This window comes from Engraulis encrasicolus, chromosome 2, assembly GCF_034702125.1.
Source record: "Engraulis encrasicolus isolate BLACKSEA-1 chromosome 2, IST_EnEncr_1.0, whole genome shotgun sequence".
Classification (NCBI taxonomy): Eukaryota; Metazoa; Chordata; class Actinopteri; order Clupeiformes; family Engraulidae; genus Engraulis; species Engraulis encrasicolus.
Genome location: NC_085858.1, coordinates 39935528 through 39954295, shown reverse-complemented (window position 1 = coordinate 39954295; position 18768 = coordinate 39935528). Strand labels below are relative to the sequence as shown.

Below are 18768 nucleotides of genomic sequence, written 5' to 3'. Positions count from 1 at the left end.
GCTCAGGCATCACTTCAGTAAATAATCACAGAAAAGTTTTTACTTGCTTCTTAAAGGTTGAGAGAGATGGCCCTAGTCTTGCAGTCTGGTAAACTGTAGGCCAACTGCTTGATTTAATCATAGTTTGGAATATGTCATCTAAAATATTACTCTCAAAACAGTCAATATTATAGACTACTCAAAACATGTTTGATTAGACTGTGGTTAGACTTCACCAGACTTCACTATAGATATCCACTATAGATATTTAAAATATACAGTAAGGAGCCCCTCTGAGTCTTATCTATATCTAATGATGTTTGTACTGCATGACGCGTATTTGAACCGCAAAATCCTTAACATGGCAGATGACTCCACTTATTTCATGGGTATAATGACACAGCAGCTTTATCTATGACTAAAGCCTGCTGCACGCAACCCCGTCCACACCTAGCATTTCGAAATGTACAAATGCTTTCAGAGGGCTATCTTCCTCTTCCTCCCCCTTCCTCATAGGTCCGTGTCAAGAGTCGCAGTCGCAGAACTGATTTTTTCCTCTTGGTCGCGCACAGCAGCACTCCAGGATGCTGTAGCCTGGCTTGACTTCCTTAAGAGGCTTTTGTTAGGCGGGCCTTCTAAAGCCCTACTCCAGGAGCAGAGATAGGCAGAGAAAGCGAGAGATAAAGACAGTGAGAAAGGGAGAGTTAGAAAGAGAGAGAGAGAGAGAGTGAGAGAGGGAGAAAGGGAGAGAGAAACAGAGAGAGCGAGAGTAAAAGAGAAAGAGAGTAAGTGAGTGGGAGGGATGACGAGGAGGAAGGAGGGGGGTGGTCTTGCATTATTTAAGACCTGCGCCCCATGGGGTATGCCTGGGTGCACTAAGCTCCCAGTGCGAAGACAGCCCTTCCACATTAACTGCCACGATAAGTCATACAGTGGCCTGAGAACTAACTTTCCCCCTCCAGCTTGGGGTCCAGGTTCCAGACCACAGGCTACTCAGGCAAGCTAATCGCCCAGATAGCAGCGGACGGAGCTCTCTCTTTCTCTCTCCCTCTCTCTCTTTCTCTCTCTCTCTCTCTCTCTCTCTCTCTCTCTCTCTCTCTCTCTCTCTCTCTCTCTCTCTCCCTGAGCCCAAACCGATTTATTGATCCCTGCACTTTTTCTTAATTCCGAGGGCGCGTCCGTCCAGCAGCCAGCAACTGAGCACCTTCCTCTCCTCCTCCTCCTCCTCTTTTCCTCCTATCCTTCATTCTCCTTTCCTCCTATCCTTCATCCTCCTCTTCTCCTTCTTCTCCTCCTATCCTTCCTCCTCTCCTCCTCCTCCTCCTCCTTTCCTCCTATCCTTCATCCTCCTCTCCTCCTCCTCCTCTCCTCCTCCTCTTCCTCTTTTCCTCCTATCCTTCATCCTCCTCTCCTCCTCCTCCTCTCCTCCTCCTCTTCCTCTTTTCCTCTTCTTCCTCCTCCTCCTGGCTGTCGAGCCATCTGTGTGTATTTCCCTCGCTCGCTCGCTCCTTTTAGGCTGCTTTATCTGGCTGGTGAATAATGCAGGAGATGCAGTCGATGGGAAATGTGGATTTTTATTACACTCAATCCCTGGGAAAGTGGGCTAAAAGCTGACCACAGCGACACACGACTGATAAAGGAGGATTTGTCAGCTTGTCGATGGCAGTGCTGAAAATAAGAGGGCGAGTGCAGAGAGAGAGAGAGAGAGAGAGAGAGAGAGAGAGAGAGAGAGAGAGAGAGAGAGAGAGAGAGAGACAAAAAAGACTGAGCAAGAGATGGTGAATGAGAGACAGCGAGTAAGAGAGAGAGAGCGCAAGAGAGAGGGAGGGAAAGAGAGAGGGGGCAGAGAGAGAGAGAGAGAGAGAGAGAGAGAGAGAGAGAGAGAGAGAGAGAGAGAGAGAGAGAAGGAGAAATGGAAGGACAGAGAGCAAGAGAAGCAAGAGAGAGGGAAGTACAGAGTGAAGAGAGAAAATCACAAGTTACAAAGGCATGGGAGTGCCAGCACTCACAACACAGCTTGTCAGTCATCAGTTCCTGTGCTACCTGGCCTGCTGGGCTGGCCACATTAGTATGCTACGCTGGTTTATTGGCCCACTGTGCCATGGAACACGTCGCCGCGGAAACCTGCAGCAAAAGCGCTGTAGCATGACTTCCCCAAACCCCCCAAAACACGGAATTAACGTCAAGCGGTAATCCAAATAAAAAATAAATAAATCTAACCGAGCGTGTCAAATTGACTACAGCTCCGAATTATATATATATAAAAGGGATTCTTTCTTACTGGCGGGTGGTGGTGGTGACTTCCAAGTCTCTCCTCAGAAAGACACAGAGTCACATTCCGCTCTCTGCAGCAGAACACCACTCATTTAAATGGATTTTTTTTCAGTGATCCTCTGTGAGATGTTCTCCTATCGCCACCCCATCTAGTGGTAAGATTGCATATCAGCAATAGAAGCACAGAGGCAAACACATGTACAGCATGTTCCTATGGTCAGGCCGGGACTGGTAATCTGGCATGCAGGACATTTCCTTATGGGCCAACAGTCCTCAGGGTTGGATGTTGTTTTTTGTTGTTGTATTTTTCTCAGAGACCAGCCTACAATTTTCAATGGGCTGTGTAAAATGGCATGGCCTGTTCCTGGTGTTATGATCAGTTTGTGCCTACAATGTTAAAACCAGATACTGGAAGCCTTCAAAGTGAGGAGGCCGCACACTTAGAATCCTTTTTGTTGTGTTTTATTTTTTCATGGCAGGTGCCATACAGTTGACCTTCGTCCTGCACCTTTCCCTGGGATGTGCACAATCCTCTCCTTCAACTGAAGATACTGGAAGCCACCATTGTTGGACCACCTCTTAATGTAGAAATTGATAGTCAGAGGTGGAAGAAGTACTGAAGTTGTGTACTTAAGTAAAAGTAGAAGTACCCTGCGAAAAAATTACTCAAGTGAAAGTAAAAGTTGTTTCCCAAAAACGTACTTAAGTAAAAGTCCTAAGTACTAACTTTTAAATGTACTTTTCAGTACAAAAGTACAAGTAGGCCTACTCACGCAATGGCTGTCTTTCTCCATGTCTACCTACTTGATCCAATAGGAAAAAGTGTCTGCAACGGTTTTCGGTTCTATTTGAACATGACTATGGAGTCCTGTTAATGTTTTTAAAAGTATATTTCCTGTCTGGGTGTCAATTTGGAAGAGGGGCTTGGTCCCGCCTCCCTGCCCGCAGCTGAGGCTACTGAAATATCCACGAAACACAACAGGAAAACCTAGGATAAATGTAACTAGTAACAAAGTCTTCTCCTAGAAATGTAAGGAGTAGAAAGTACAAGTAATTGTCAAAAAATGTAATTGAGTAAAAGTAAAAGTCTGCATTTTTATTTTTACTCAAGTAAGTACAAATTCCAGAAAAAACTACTTAAGTACAGTAACGAAGTAAAAATACTTAGTTACGTTCCACCTCTGTTGATAGTTTGCAACAGCACTTGCTGATGGAAGTAATTTCTCGTGAATTACAGCATGGTTATAAAAATGGGCAGATATTTGTTCTTTTGTTGTTTTCTTTGATAAGTGAATTCACTACAATGTCTTCATTCTACATCACATGTTTTAACAAAATCGGTTAAGAGTAGGCCTATGTCATTTCTGGAGAACTAATTGTCTTTTCGGTGTAACCTCAATGCTCTATTGTTTGCCCTGTTGTTTGAATGCACAGCCTTGCGTGCATGGACGTGTACGAATGCATCTGCGCTCTATCCATAAAGGTCAGAGTGTATGAAAACAGATCAGTCCTTCCACACCACAGTTGTGTCTGTGCTGCACCCACACCGGCCCCTGAAACCGGCCCAGACAAGTCTCCACTGGAACTTGGAAATAAAATAGAAAATCGAGCCTTTTTTTCTGTGCGGGGTAGGCAGAAAGCCATCGAAAACAATGACATAAGCCTTTCTATTTTTTCCTGGGTGGTGTTGAATGGCTTTGTGTGGTGTCTTATTTGAATGGTGGCAAGAACACACGTGACTGCTGGGGTAAAAGGGACAACTGAACACACCACACAATACCCGGTTTACACCTCCGTTCCCATGTCCGCACAGACAACAATATTGTAAATGATGTGCAAGACTCCTTGCAAGACTTCTTGTTTTCCCCCGCTGACTCAAAAGGAACCTTCAGAGATTGTTATGCCTATATTTTTTTCTTTGTGTGTGTGTGGATGCTTTCTTGACGTGCCAAAAGCAAACACGCATGCTGCAGCTTTGCATCATCATCTGCCATCTCTCGTTGGTTGCTGCACGAGACGGGCACCTCCATTCAACTCTACCACAACACGCTCCCTACCCAGGGTTGCCAGATGAGGTTGATTATTTCATGCCCAAAAAATGCTCAAATCCCACCTGGAAGCACTTAATCCCACCCAATTCTATTGATTCCTATGGCCATATATTGTGTTTTTTTCTGCTAAATGGCATTTTTTTTCTCCCGCAGACGGCCATCCTAAGCAGCCCAATTGGGCGGGAAACCACCCAATCTGGCAACACGCTCCCTAGCAGCAGGGGGTGGAGGAGGAAGGATAGGAACCAGAGTTAGGAGGAGAACCTTCTGACGAGAAGAAGAACCGATGAAGCATTATGCCACAAGGCATATGTCAAGGGAATTGGTAGCGTGATACTCGATTCAGCAGACTGACAGCAAGCTGAAGGGGCAGGAGCTGGCTGAGACAGAGTGGAAGATAGAAGAGAGAGAGAGAGTATGAAAACACTCCCTGTCCCGATAGTGCTACTGCTGCTGCTCCATGCTCAGGTGCAGGAGGCAAACAGTCAGACACAGAGCTGAAAGTCAATCTGCAACACCTGTGACACTCTGCCTGCTTGAAGGGATGTACACTGTACACTGTACATCATTCCTGAAAATGCCATACTGTAAGCCAGCAGAGATACAGTCACGCAGTAAGTATACTCGGTTGGTTTCTCTGCAAATATTTAGATTATTTTGAAGAGAGCTGGTGATGGAGCTCGTTGGGATCTGGTTGTAAGAGAAACATGTTCTCTCTCTCTCTATGTTTTCTGCAATATGCACAATGGTGATGGTTGGTTGGTATCTGGTTGTAAGAAGTATGTGCTAGTGTCAAGTCAAGTCAAGTCAAGACAGCTTTTTTAAAAATCTCTTTCTTCATATGCACAAGTCATACAAGGAAAATGAAATTACGTTTTCTCTCTATACCATGCCAAGACATAGACAACCCACGCCCACAGGATTGACATTTTACAGAATGTTCACTCTCTCTCTCTGTTTTCTGCAAGTAATATGCAACAATGGTTTTCTTTCTTGCATTCCAGGGAGACGGAAACAGAAAAGAAGAGGCGGTACAATTTAGTCACTTCCTTCCTCCTCGCGCGTGCCTCTGCAGAGGATTTGTTTTGATCAGCGTATATTAATAACCCTGGTGGGCACTTGTGTGTCAACAACTAATTCTTCACTCCTTTTCACAACAGTCAACAGTCGGCAAGACAACAACACCTGCCAGCTGTATGAATCCAAAACGATCAACGTTGTAATGATGGCTTTGGCATTTCGTTTGTTTGTTTGGTCTCTGGAGCCGCCGGTTAATTGTATGCAATTGTATGCAGGGAAGCCGACAGGTTTGGGGCGACACAAAGAGGTCACTTGTAACAGGCCCAGGGTGAGAANGGGGGGGGGGCAGAATTGGGTCATCATTACATTTTATACAGTATGTATTGAGGACCCTTTCATATGAGTTTGTCCTGGGCCAAGCCAAAGCTGTCATATTTACATAAAGAGTGTCATAACACTACAAGTTAGGAATTGGCAGGTGGGGGCCCCTGGGCTGCAGCCATATCTAGCCTGTGCATTAATCCGCCCCTGGCCCCGAGTGTATGCATGGCATGCTACAGTAGGCTTGGCTGCTCAGGTCAGTGGTGGAATGAATCGAGCAGCAAGCATCATCTGATCCCAGACCAGCCGTGAAGGGCACAGCTTAACGTGGAGCGGAAGAGAAGGACTGTTATGTGCCAGAGGTCCCTCCTGGACGACAAGCAACAAGCATCTGTCCTGTCAGATGGCATTTAAGGTGCGTTTAGCAGGCAACACGGTCGGGCACATCATAGGATGCATGGATGGAGATCCGTGCAACCTAAACTCCTTTTTATGATGCTGCCAATGCACTTTTACTAATGTACTTGTTTTTGACAGAAACATCTGTATTTTTATATCTATCTTATATACTTTTAACCTCCTGGTCCTGTGTCTGTATGTATGTTGTCTGCTTTTTGCACAATCTGTATGTATGCTACTGCTGCAACACATGAATTTCCCCACTGTGATCTATCTATCTATCTACACGTACATCATTCTTTCTCTCCATCTGTCTTTCCCAACACTTCATTATTCACTAATAATCTGTTGCCACGTTGCCTCTATCTATGGGCCATAGAGGATGTGGTGACGCTGTGTGGTGAGGCTTGATGCCGGATGGATTTCCACAAGGTATTTTCATATCCGTCTCTCCTCTCCTCTCCTCTCCTTCCGTGTATTTTTTCCTCTCTATCCCCCTCTCCCTTTCTCTCTCCCTCTCTCTCTCTCTCTCTCTCTCTCTCTCTCTCTCTCTCTCTCTATCTCCTTCTCCATCCTCCTCTCCCTTTCTCTCTGTCTCCCTCTCCCTCTGTCTATCTCCCTCTCTCTATCTCTCTCTATATCCCCCCCACCTCTCTCTCTCTCCCTATCTCTCTCTCTCTCTATCTCCCTCTCCCTCTATCCCCCTCTCTCTCTCTCTCTCTATCTCCCTCTCTCTCTCCCTTTCTCTCTCTCCCTCTCTCTTTCTACGCCCCCCCCCTCCACCCCCCCCCCCCCCCCCCCCCCCCCACACCCTCTCTCTCTCCCCCCGTGGTGTCTGCCTGTGTCAGGCTTGGCTCCTACTTTCTCCTCTCTTGCATAATTCACACCTGCAATTTCTATGTATGCCACACAAACACAATGCAATGCAATGGAGGAACTGTTTACATTATCCGCTTGCTTCTCTCTGCAAGCAGCAGGAAAAGGGGAGGGAGGGGAAAAAAGAAAAGAAAAGGCCCCACCAGTCACCACCATTACGAGTACTACTGTGGGACTCTCTCAGTTGTTCCAGGCCCAGAGACTGAAGGGTCCCAGAACTGCTGTGTAAGGTACGAGGTAAGGTGGCGTGTGTGTGTGTGTGTGTGTGTGTGTGTGAGAGAGAGAGAGATAGAGAGTGAGAGAGAGATCATGTGTGCGTGCAGGACAATGGGTGGGCCCTTGTTTGTTGGTTGGTGGGAACCCCTTTCTCTTTGGTGCCACCCACTACCTACCCTGAGGAACACACTGAACACCACCGATATGAGAAGACAGTGTTTTGTTTTGGAGGGCAGGGGGGGGGGGGGGGGTGGGGGTTGGTGCCTTTAGATTACTTTGTCCCGGGCCCAGCCTAAGCTGCCAGCGGCCCCATTTAGCTCCAAACTCTCCACTCCTCCTCTCACAGACAGCGGATATTTCACAAAGCCTCCTCCACAGCCGACTGAGTGTCATCTCCATTGCATTATGAATCCATTTTGCTTCAGAAAACACCAATTACTCCCTTAAAATGGTGCTATTGTATTGGCTCGCCACATTATTATTCCACGTAATTATATGCTCTCCAAACAAACACAATCGACTCTTCAACTGAAGAGGGAATTGAGGAGGAGAGAGGAGAGAGTTGCCGAGTCATGGTGGTAGCGCAGCGCATGCATGAGCACAAGAAGACACTGTTACTATGTTGATTAGAACAGTGCAAAATGCTCTTGTCTCAAACCATCAGCACCTGTGCGCGTGATGAGCTGACGAAAAAGACACGTCTACGTTACGACACAGACGCCGGGCATACAGAAGAGAGAGAGAGAGATAGCTGCATAAATAGATCAATGTTGGGTAAGTTTTCAACCTCCTGTGATGTGATGTCTGGATATGTCGGTGCCTTGCATGCATTTTATTTCATCCTGTAAAGCCAAGGAGGGGAGGGGAGGATTGTGTCTTCAAAGTGAGACAGGATTCTGCAGGCCCCTCTGGCACTGCCTTCATTAGGCCTGGCTGGCCATCAGCCCAAGTCGCTCTGAAGTATTTCCACCAGACTTTTCTTTTTCGTCTTTTTTTTATTTCTTCGAAAGGTTGGTGCAAAAGACAATGCCAAAAGAAAGAAGACGAATGCCAAAGAAAGAAGATGTGGTGGTGGTGTTTTAGACACGCTTTGTTGTACAAGAAACAAACAAAATTAATTACAGTTTATTTGGGGTAAATCCCAGAAATGAACACCTGATGTGCAAAACTGAAGATAATGCTGTTACAGCCAGACAAGTATTTAATCACTGACAAGAATTTGCACAAGATTTGTGCCTCCCACACTGCGTCACTCACGTCACACACACACACACACACACACACACACACACACACACACACACACACACACACACACACACACACACACACACACACACACACACACACACACATTGTGAATTGAAGAACAAGACGAGAGAGAGAGAGAGAGACAGACAGACAGACAGACAAACAGACAGACAGAGAGAGAGATACAGAGAGAGAGAGAGAGAGACAGAGAGAGAGAGAGAGAGAGAGAGAGAGAGAGAGAGAGAGACAGAGACAGAGAGATACAGAGAGCCCTTTCCGCCCCTCCTCTCTCCTCTCCTCTCCCCCTCCTCTCTGGGCGGCTGGCTCACTCTCCGTATCAGGCCCGCCTGCCTGCACTCTCCGCTCTCTTCCCCATTAAAAGCCAAAACACAGAGAGAGGGTCAGCTCACCAGTTGAGATGAATGGGCAGCATTGAGCAGGCAGATGGAAATAGAAACACGCAGCATTAGGGCCAGGGAGAGGGCCAAAGAGAGAGAGAGAGAGAGAGAGAGAGACAGAGAGACAGAGAGAGAGAGAGAGAGAGAGAGAGAGAGAGAGAGAGAGAGAGAGAGAGAGAGAGAGAGAGAGAGAGAGAGAGAGAGAGCTACTGCATTTTTAAGGGCCAAGGAGGGTCATGTTTGCTGCATGCGCAACAACACAACATCAATATTCTAACAGGCCTTTCTTTCTTCCCCCCAGTATTTCCCCCGCAAATAGTGGCACTTATTGGGACTTGCATGACTTTGTCAGTGTAAGTCTACCTTCCCCCCCCCCCCCCCCCCGGCTTCCTTTAATCCCTATCCCAATTCCTCTCCCTTCCGCCCTCACATGGACTCTCCCAAGCTAAGATCTCTCTCTCTGTCTCTGTCTCTCGCTCACACACACAAGTGCATGCACGCACATGCACGCATGGACGCACGCACACACACACACACACACACACACACACACACACACACACACACACACACACACACACACACACACACACACACACACACACACACGCACATGCGCGCAAACACACACACACACACGCACGCACGCACGCACGCACGCACACACACACACACACACACACACACACACACACACACACACACACACACACACACACACACACACACACACACACACACACACACACACACACACACACACACAATTGCTTGCTTTCTTCTTGCTTGAGAAAGCTGACTGTGGTGCAGAGATCAAGGATTACAGTTCTGAAAACAAGCGCGATAGAAAAATGATTTGGTTTTATTTGTCACATAGATTGTCAAAGCCGTCTGGGCCTCCTCCTCACTACACTGAGAAAGAAGAGAATGTTTGGGAAAAATGCAGAGAGAGAGAGAGAGAAGAGCGATAAAGATATATGGAGAGAGAGAGAGAGAGAGAGAGAGAGAGAGAGAGAGAAGAGCGATAAAGATATATGAAGAGAGAGAGAGAGAGGGGGGGGGAACAAAAACTGCTAAAGTAGAAAAAACCTCAGCAGTTTGCTTGAAAATGAGATGAGATGTTATGGAATGAAGAGTGGAGAGATGGAGAGTGGAGGGTGGGGTCGTCCGTGAGGAGGAGGCAGATTGTATCACAGGAAAAAGTGCTATTCGCTTGGGGAGTGTTTTTGCTTCTGAGGAGAGAGTGAAGATTACCAGAGTGTGTTGATGACTCTCTTGCAGGCTACACTGTCAACGATGTCCCATATTCAGTAGTGCACTTGTGAGACGTAAATGGCGCGCTGCTATTTGGTGAGGAGAATGCTTAACAACAACCCACAACAGCAATAAAATAAAAAACAACACCAAGAAAGACATGCATCTCAGTGAAGCATCATCGTATTGATTCACATCCTGTTCTGCATATTGCAAGAAAATGTTATTCTGTTTTTCTTATTTGTTTAAGTGTTGATGGTTCCCAGCCGGTCTGATTTTCGAAACGGAATGCCAAAGGGAATTGTTCTCAATCAGACTTTATATTATGAAGTTATACACATGAACCTAACAAAACGATCGCCAATGTTTACTACAAAGCAGATGAAAAACAGTTCAGGTATACACAAGCTCAAGGGGTATTGGTCTCAATCAGACTTTATCTTATGAAGTTACAGTTCAGATATACACAAGCTCAAACAACACAAGATTGAAAATCCATCCAAATGTGGCATTAACCTCCTCAATGTCCAATCTTCTGGGCGCTGTTTTTTTTCCTATAAAAACAGCCTGGTAGTGGACTGAGGAGCAAACGGTCTTTATTAGATCACTTTGGCCGTGGTTATGTGTGTGTGTGTGTGTGTGTGTGTGTGTGTGTGTGTGTGTGTGTGTGCGTGCGTGCGTGCGTGCGTGCGTGCGTGCGTGCGTGCGTGTATGTGTGTGTGTGTGTGTGTGTGTGTGTGTGTGTGTGTGTGTGTGTGTGTGTGTGTGTGTGTGTGTGTGTGTGTGTGTGTGTGTGTGTGTGTGTGTGTGTGTGTGTGTGTGTATGTGCGTGTATGCATGTGTGTGTGTGTGTGTGTGTGTGTGAAAGAGAGAGAGTGTGTGGCTCACTTTATGTGTGTGTGCCTGCCCTGTCTGTCAGTGTGTGTTTTTAAGACGTCTCTACATCGTCACCCTTGACCTCCGCTGTCGATACAACATCAATTTGGTGTGGTGTATTAGGCCGGAAGGTGACCCTCGAAAAGTGCTTCAGAAACCGAACTTCGCTCCACAGCCTCCGAACAAACAGACATTCAGTTCATAAAAAAGAAAGACTTATATAGAGGATTTAAAACCTCTGTTCGGAATAGTCCGCACTGCAAGGCTATTCAAATTCGCAACGTGTAATGACGAACTACTGTCTCCGAGGCGTATGTAGATATTCGGCCGGCGTAATAATACTTTTCGCCTCGAGAGGTGCCACGGTTGAAGCGTCATCAGAAGGAACGAATCAGCTAACTGCTATGTCAGCTGAGATGAGGAGTAAACGGAAGTAGCATGGCTACCGAAGGATCTGGTCGATCATCTAGTAGTACCGAGGAAGACGAAATCTCGACCGAAAATGTACAAAAAAAAGACATCTTCGAAACGCAAGTTGTGTTACATGCATATATCTTCGGTCAAGCATGAAGAAACACAGAATTTCACCAATATACGGTGGAATACATATCGAAATTTTCGGCAGCGGCTAGAATTGAAGGGTGAGTGCAGAGACGTAGCAGAACATTTTAAGCAATGTATTGAGTTGGAGTTTGACGAAATTCCCGAGGATGCGGCTCTCCATCCCACATGCTACCGGAGGTTTATTGACAAGCGGGAAATTGAACGCGTCACACGGCGTGTCTTGCGAGAGGCAGAGAGGGGAGATGGCCAACAAGACCCCCGAACTAGCCAGGCTACCTCCGCTTTATCGGCTGTGACCACCACTCCGACCAGGAAACTGCGATCCAGATCAAGCTTGGCCATCACGAGCTCTGGCCCCGTTCTTCCTTCTGTCTGCATGATTTGCAAGAAAGACAGCAAATTTATCGTCGCGAGTGGCAGACGTCAAAGAGAACGAAAACACAGACTTTAACCGCAGGTAAGATTACTCTCACCCCCACCACACAGTCTATGCGAATGCATCCCATACCCCAAATCACACACACACACACACACACACTCACACACTCTCACACACACACAGATGTTAGTAGAAGTTGACTGTCTATCTAGCCCACACTGCTGCACAATCATTGTTTTTTTGTCTAATTCTAATATGAATGCACGTGTGAATTGGCATAATGTGTTATGTGTGTGGGTGTGAAATTACATTCCAATAGCCTGCAAAACATCCCCATGCCTATAGTACCCCCAGTGTTTTAGGTTTTAGATGTTTAAATGAATCACACTTTGTCTTAAATAGGATAGGGTATGTTTATATGGATGTCAAAGCATGCCTGATGTTGATATGACTCTGAATATCTGTTCAGAAATGTGGCTCCTCAGCCTGATGGCCTGTCTGGTTAAGACACTGCTTCTGCCATCCCATCCCCCGTGCCATTCCCCTACCCCCCGCTGCCCCCCTCTCTCACTTGTACACTTGGGATTTTTCCGCTTCTGTCCCTGGGCAGCCTCAGTGACCAGGCTCAAGAGGTGTATCCTGGCTGTGCTGTACATCTGTGTGCTTAACCCCTTAGCACAGCATGTTATAACCTTACTGTCACCAAAATTTTAATATGTATGTCTTAATCTGTTACTCCGCACTGTCATAGCAATGTTGTTATGATGTAGTTTTCAGCAAATAGTGAATAGGCCCGCTGGCAACCCCATCTGCACTGCAGTAAGAGGCTACGGAATGCTTTTTTGGGGGGTGCAACACCCATCGCCATTTTGTTTTTTTACAATACCACTCCACCAGGAAAAATGTCTAATTGTTTGCCTGTCTATTTATTCATTCTTTTTTCTTTTCTTTTGTACAAGGCAAGTTGCAGGAAGCAGCTGAAGTAAAGGAAGCCAAGAGCATCCTCATTCACATCAAGGACAGAGACTGTGTGGCTCTGGAGGTGCAGTACCACAGAAGTTGCTACAGAGAGTACACAAGGTTTTTGAGTGAGCCTGTCAGAGCAGAGAAAGAACAGTAAGTCAATGTTAATTTTATATAGAAACACAGTACAATGTGTGTCCTATGATTGAGACAGTTTGTTCTCACAACATGGATCTCACAAAGAAAGCTCTCACAACACACATCTTCTTCTATATTTTTGTAAGGATTGGGCCAACATTTGATCTGAGCTACAAGTTATTCTGCGAGAGGGTAATCCGCTAAAGGCTACTGATCAACCAAGAGGTGCTGAGGATGAGCCAACTGAGGAAGGCCTTTATTGCCCTTGTGCAGTCAAGTGAAGGTGTTGATGCTTCAACCTACAGGTAATTGCAAGTCAGTGTATTACGAATTTGTCAAATCCAAGGGAAAGTTCACGCATGTGACTTAAAGGACCACAGTCAATTTCAATATGCTGTTGTATTGCTCATACCCTTAACTTGTCAGTACCCGGTGATGGCACATTTTTCGGCTCAGCCCTTTCCGAGATATGAGCTATTCTAATGGGGCAGCATTTGTTTACATTGTTTACAACATAGGCCTACTCCAAATATTTAAAGGGTGTCGCTGTTTGCTAGTTGTCGGCTGATGTTGTATAACCTTTTGGATGTTTTTGGGAATAAATAAAAATGTTTTTTGAAATGTAAACAAAGCGCTGCCCTCATTACAATGACCAGAATCTCGGAAAAGGCTGAAGAAGAAGAAAAAAAAATCTCTAGTACTGACACGTCCAGGGTAGTGTGAGCATTACAACTGCATGTTGAAATTGACTGAAATTATTCTCTAACACTCTGCTTGTCATCTGCACATACTGTACTTGTAATATTTTGAAATAAGGAGGATGGCAGTATTCTTAATAGTGTGATGTTCGTTACAGTATGTGCTTCCCTTGGGAATACTTGGTATTATATCTGTTGCATAGCAAGTAAACTCCACCAATATTATTTATTCACTCCGAGTTAATGTGTGAGGGTGGCTATTGCATATCAGCGACTACATGAAGCCCCACTATGCTTGTACTGATATGCCTCTTTTTTTGTTGATTTGTGTTTACAGACAGGATATATTGAAGAAGAGGCTCAGTCGTGATTTTCCTCAGCTAGTGTTCCACACCCCCGCCAAACGCAACACATCTGAACTGGTTTTTGCTGAGAACTTGTCGACGAATGCAGTCTTGGACTTGTTACCATCAGGTGCAGAGACGACTCAGTCCAGCGAAATGAGCCAGACAGACAGCGACACAGAAAGGAGGAAGTCAAAGCAACCAACCACAGCAGAGGAGACACGGACACTTTACACAGCAGCTTTGCTTTTGAAGAGGCTGCTTAGTCACAGTCCTGGCATGTCATGCCCATGGCACCCAACTGCAGTAAACTTCAATCTCACTGAAGTCATTTGCTGTGGCATGCGCAAAAGATGTGTACCTGGATGCTTTCACACAGTTCATGAAAATGCCGGTTCATGTGTATGCCACTTGTTTTGATTTTTTTATTTGTTGTATAGTTATTAGTGAATAAATGAATACATGAATACCTGAATGGTCCTTATCATTGATCATTAGATTATTTCCATTTATTAATGTGAATATGAAAAGGTAACCTTATCATCCACTTGCATAAGCACTGTTACAATCACTTAGAGGGTTATCAATAGCCTGGGTTATCTATAGCCTACTTATTGTAATTGTTTCCATTAATTGCTCAAAACCACAGGATGAAATGTCAATTGCAAAATTGTGCCTTGTGCTGTAAATAAAGCACTGTTTGATTTATTTAGAACTTATCCCAATCCAGAGATATATGCATGAGTATTATTTTTGATAATTGTTATTATATGTGAACATGAAAAGGTAACCTTATCATCCACTTGCACAATAGTTGTTGGTGCTATAAACAAAGCACTGTTTGGAGTTACAATCACTTAGAGGGTTATCAATAGCCTGGGTTATCTATAGCCTACTTATTGCAATTGTTTCCATTAATTGCTCAAATCCACAGTATGAAATGTCAATAGCATAATTATGCTTTGTTCAGTAAATAAAGCATTATTTATTATTTATTTAGAATTTGTCCCAATCCAGAAATGTAGGCACGAGTATTATTTTTGATAATTGTTATTATATACCCTCTTCAAAAGGGTATTTTGGGAGATTCTTATAGGTAGGTCAGACAGACGGCTTGTCATTATTTTCAGTTTTTCAAACGGCTTGCCACTTTTTCCCCGTAAATCGGCTACGTGATTGGTTTAAAACGGTCACATGGTGTCCAGTGACGTAAAAATCGTCATTCCCTACAGAGGGTAAGATTTCTTACTAAAATGTCACCGTTTTAATTACGTGCACGATTACATGAAGCGGACATTTCACGGTAAGTTGAACATAGCTTTGGTCGTTTCATCATCTAAGGGACCTGCTGTTCGGAAGCTGTGGAGCGAGGTTGAACGAAAAGGGCTGTCACCCTACGGCCTGTGGCGTGTTCCTATCCATGATTCATAAGGCTGCGTATGCTCCTTCCCGGAAGGAAAGGACATGGGGCAGCACGGGTCGGGGTCGCCATAGCAATGTAGTGCATGCATGTGGCCGCCCCGGCCCCCGACCCACCTGAGGGTCATCCTTTATGCATCACCCACAATGCACCACTTGTGTAGGCGCCCCCGATTTTGCAGTGCGTAGGCTATACAGCCTGATCGATATCTGTATTCTCAAGCCATTTCTCTTGCTGTTGTTAGGTTGTGTGTCTCGTATGTGTGTGTGCGTGTGTGCGTGCGTGTGTGTGTGTGTGTGTGTGTGTGTGTGTGTATGTGTGTGCGCGTCTGTCTGTGTGTTCGTGCGTGTGTGCGTGTGCGTGTGTGTGTGTGTGTATGTGTGTGTGTGTGTGTGTGCGTGTGTGTGTGTGTGTGTGTATGTTCGTGCGTGTGTGTGTGCGTGTGTGTGTGTGTGTGCTGTTGGTCCTGCTGCATGCAGACTAATCCAGTCATCACAGTTTTGGCATGTTGTCATTTTAATGAACAGCAGGGACGCAATCTGTTCCCCCGCAGCGCAGCGTAGCGCAGAGCAGAGTGGAGGCTGCCGTGATGACGATGCGGCAGGTGATGGATTAATAATGGATTGGCTGTAATTTGTCAATTAAGCAGTAGATAAATAAGCAGGAGCAGGGCCGCTGACAGGTTTGGCTGGGCCCGGGACAAACATTTCTGAATGGGCCCCCCTTCCTACATTCTCCCTCCCTCAAACCAACTTATTTTGAAATAAAAAATAGAACCATTAATCACAACTTCATGAGGGCTCAAATCTGGGCCCCCCCTTTTTTCCTGTGCCCAGGACAAAATACCTGTTTGTCCCCCCCTGTCGGCGGGCGTGAGCCGGAGTATGCCTATGCCTGTATGCCTCCGCCAGCTGTCCAGGCAGGTTAGCATTCTTATAAGGACTAATTAGGGGGAAGTCTTGCTTTGCTCCCTGCTCTAAATTAGCCTATATAGCCTAGCCTACCGGCATTCACTTGTAAGATGCGCTCTCCCTCAGTTTTATCTCGAAAGTGCCAGTGGGCGTCAGAATTCTGGATTTTAGAACCAGCATCGATTGGATTAGCATTCCTATTAGGAGTAATTACTCCTAAAGAGCCTTGCTTTGCTGTGCTTCCTGCTTTACTACTCCTATTCACTTCACTAAGTTGTTTCGTAAATGAAAAGTGAATTCAGCAACACATTATCAACCAAACAAGTCGATTTGGTAGCCCCTTAATGCACGCCGTACCTCCAGTGGCACGCTGTAATAGTAATTGAAAAGTTAACTACCACAGTGCTACAATACTATGACATAAGACAGGGCCTTTAGTAATGCTGCACTCTGACTTGGTCATTGCTATTCTGATAACAGCAAATTTATAACGCAGTGTCCAGAATGGCAATGACCAAGTCGTAACGTATTACTAAAGGCCCTGTGCACTGTCATAGTAGTGTAGTCCTATAGTAGTTAACTTTCAATGTCTATTACAACGTGTCACAGGAGGTACTGCGTGCATTAAGGGGCTACAAGGTTAATTTATTTCATCACTTTATAGAATAGGGTTCACATGTTATCCACTAATGCCTGATTGGCGTATATATAAGTGACTCATAAGACATATGGTAAGGGTCTACTAGGTCCTTATTGTGATTATATCAACAATAAAGGCCTTATTGGCTGTATTGGCATACACGTCTAACAAATTAGTTATTTTGCTTAACGCATGTCTTATAATTCACTTATACAGCCAATGAGGCATGTATTAGACACTAAAAATTAAAAACTCAAAATAATGTACCAAAGATTGTCTTTGTGCGAATAGAACGTCTCTGGTATATCCTTATGAGCCTGAGAAACTGGGTTCAGCTGAGACTCTTGCAGGCCCAAAGTTTAATGACCTCTAAAGGTAAACAGATAGGTCAGACAGAGCTTGGCATATTGTAGATTTGAATTCAGTAAACCCAATTTGGCAAAAATAAGACTTCAGTTCACAGGGTCTCAAAAACGCCATAGGCATTGGTGTCACAATGCCAGATTTTGGTACCAGTCTAGGTGAGCATTCTTATTATTAGGACTAATTAGAAGAGTCTTGCTTTGCTTCCTGCTCTGCATTATATAGGCCTACCTGTAAGGAAGCCGACAGGGGGGACAAGGGGGTCAGTTTTCCCCGGCCCAGGGAGAAAGGGGCCCCAGAATTGGGTTCTCATTGCATTGTATGTATTGGATGAGGGGCCCATTCAGATGAATTTGTCCTGGGCCCGCCAACAGCTGTCAGCGGCCCTGCTACCTGTAGTGCGCTCGGCTCCCTCTAAGCCTTACTTGTCCTACTGAGGAGCTTTTGAGTGCCTCCCCTGAGATTCAGTGACGAGTTTGTGCCACTTGCCACAGCGTTGTGAGCTCAAAATCTCAAAAAAAAAAAAAAAAGTACCGGTATTTATCACCAACATTGCTCCGGCTGATATTTATCTAGGTGATAGGGTTTTTTTTTTTAAATAAGTAAAGTCTGCTGGTACACTTTCTTTGTATCCCCAAGCCATCTCATTTATTTTCCTCAGAAAGGCGTATCATGCTGAGGTTGGAAATATTTACAGTGTCCCCAAAACTGCTCGACAAGTGTAAGGGTGAGAGGCAGGCAGTGTATTAATTTGGAACTCCGTTACAGAAAACGTAAAAGTAAAAGTGTAGCCTGAAGGCATGTGTCTGAACAAGTACCCACTGAGCCTTTGGCTGGCAACGTTGCTATGCTTTGTTGTATATTTGATGGTTTTAAAATGCATTTTATCAATTGTGTTTTTTTTCATCAATAGCGTTTTTGATCTTTTCATTTTCCCCGAGTATTAAACATATGCTGTATATGAAGAGCTCTTTTCCAAAATGAGATATATCCATTTCATAGAATGTTGGGAAATTGATATTTTTGTATTGGGCATTCCATTGCAAAATTATTTTTTATAGAGGTTGAAAAAGTATTTTCTTAAAATATTTGAATGCCAAGAATTCACACATGAAAGGACTTCTTAACATTCAATTCCAATACTAAAATGCAAAAAGTCAAAAATGGTGGATAAAGCATTATGGAAAAGAGCTATTCAAATACTGGTCTGACCAATGTACAGCACGTTTTGCAGCCAAAGATGAGTTCAGGGATGGGGGGGGGGGGGCAGAATGGGGCCATCATTACACTCTACAGTATGTATTGAGAGTGGGGGCGATTTCAGATTATTTTGTCCTGTGCCAGGCAAAAGCTGTCATCTGCTCTGGATCTCTCTATTTATGTATGAAAAGTGTACATTCCCAAGTCATAATGACTACTTAGAAATTGGTGGT

The 18768-nt window shown here is 45.0% G+C and overlaps 1 protein-coding gene and 1 long non-coding RNA gene across 2 annotated transcripts in view; one reads left to right on the top strand and one right to left on the bottom strand.

Annotated features, from left to right (window-relative positions):
* Positions 1 to 18768, bottom strand: part of LOC134464497 (reticulon-4 receptor-like) — a 34446-nt gene that overhangs the window by 3602 nt on the left and 12076 nt on the right. The gene's annotated exons all lie outside the window — the stretch shown is intronic.
* On the top strand, positions 11682 to 14468 carry LOC134462487 (uncharacterized). Its single transcript, XR_010037531.1, has 4 exons — positions 11682 to 11936; positions 12818 to 12974; positions 13106 to 13264; positions 13995 to 14468. It is a non-coding gene; the product is annotated as an uncharacterized LOC134462487 (long non-coding RNA).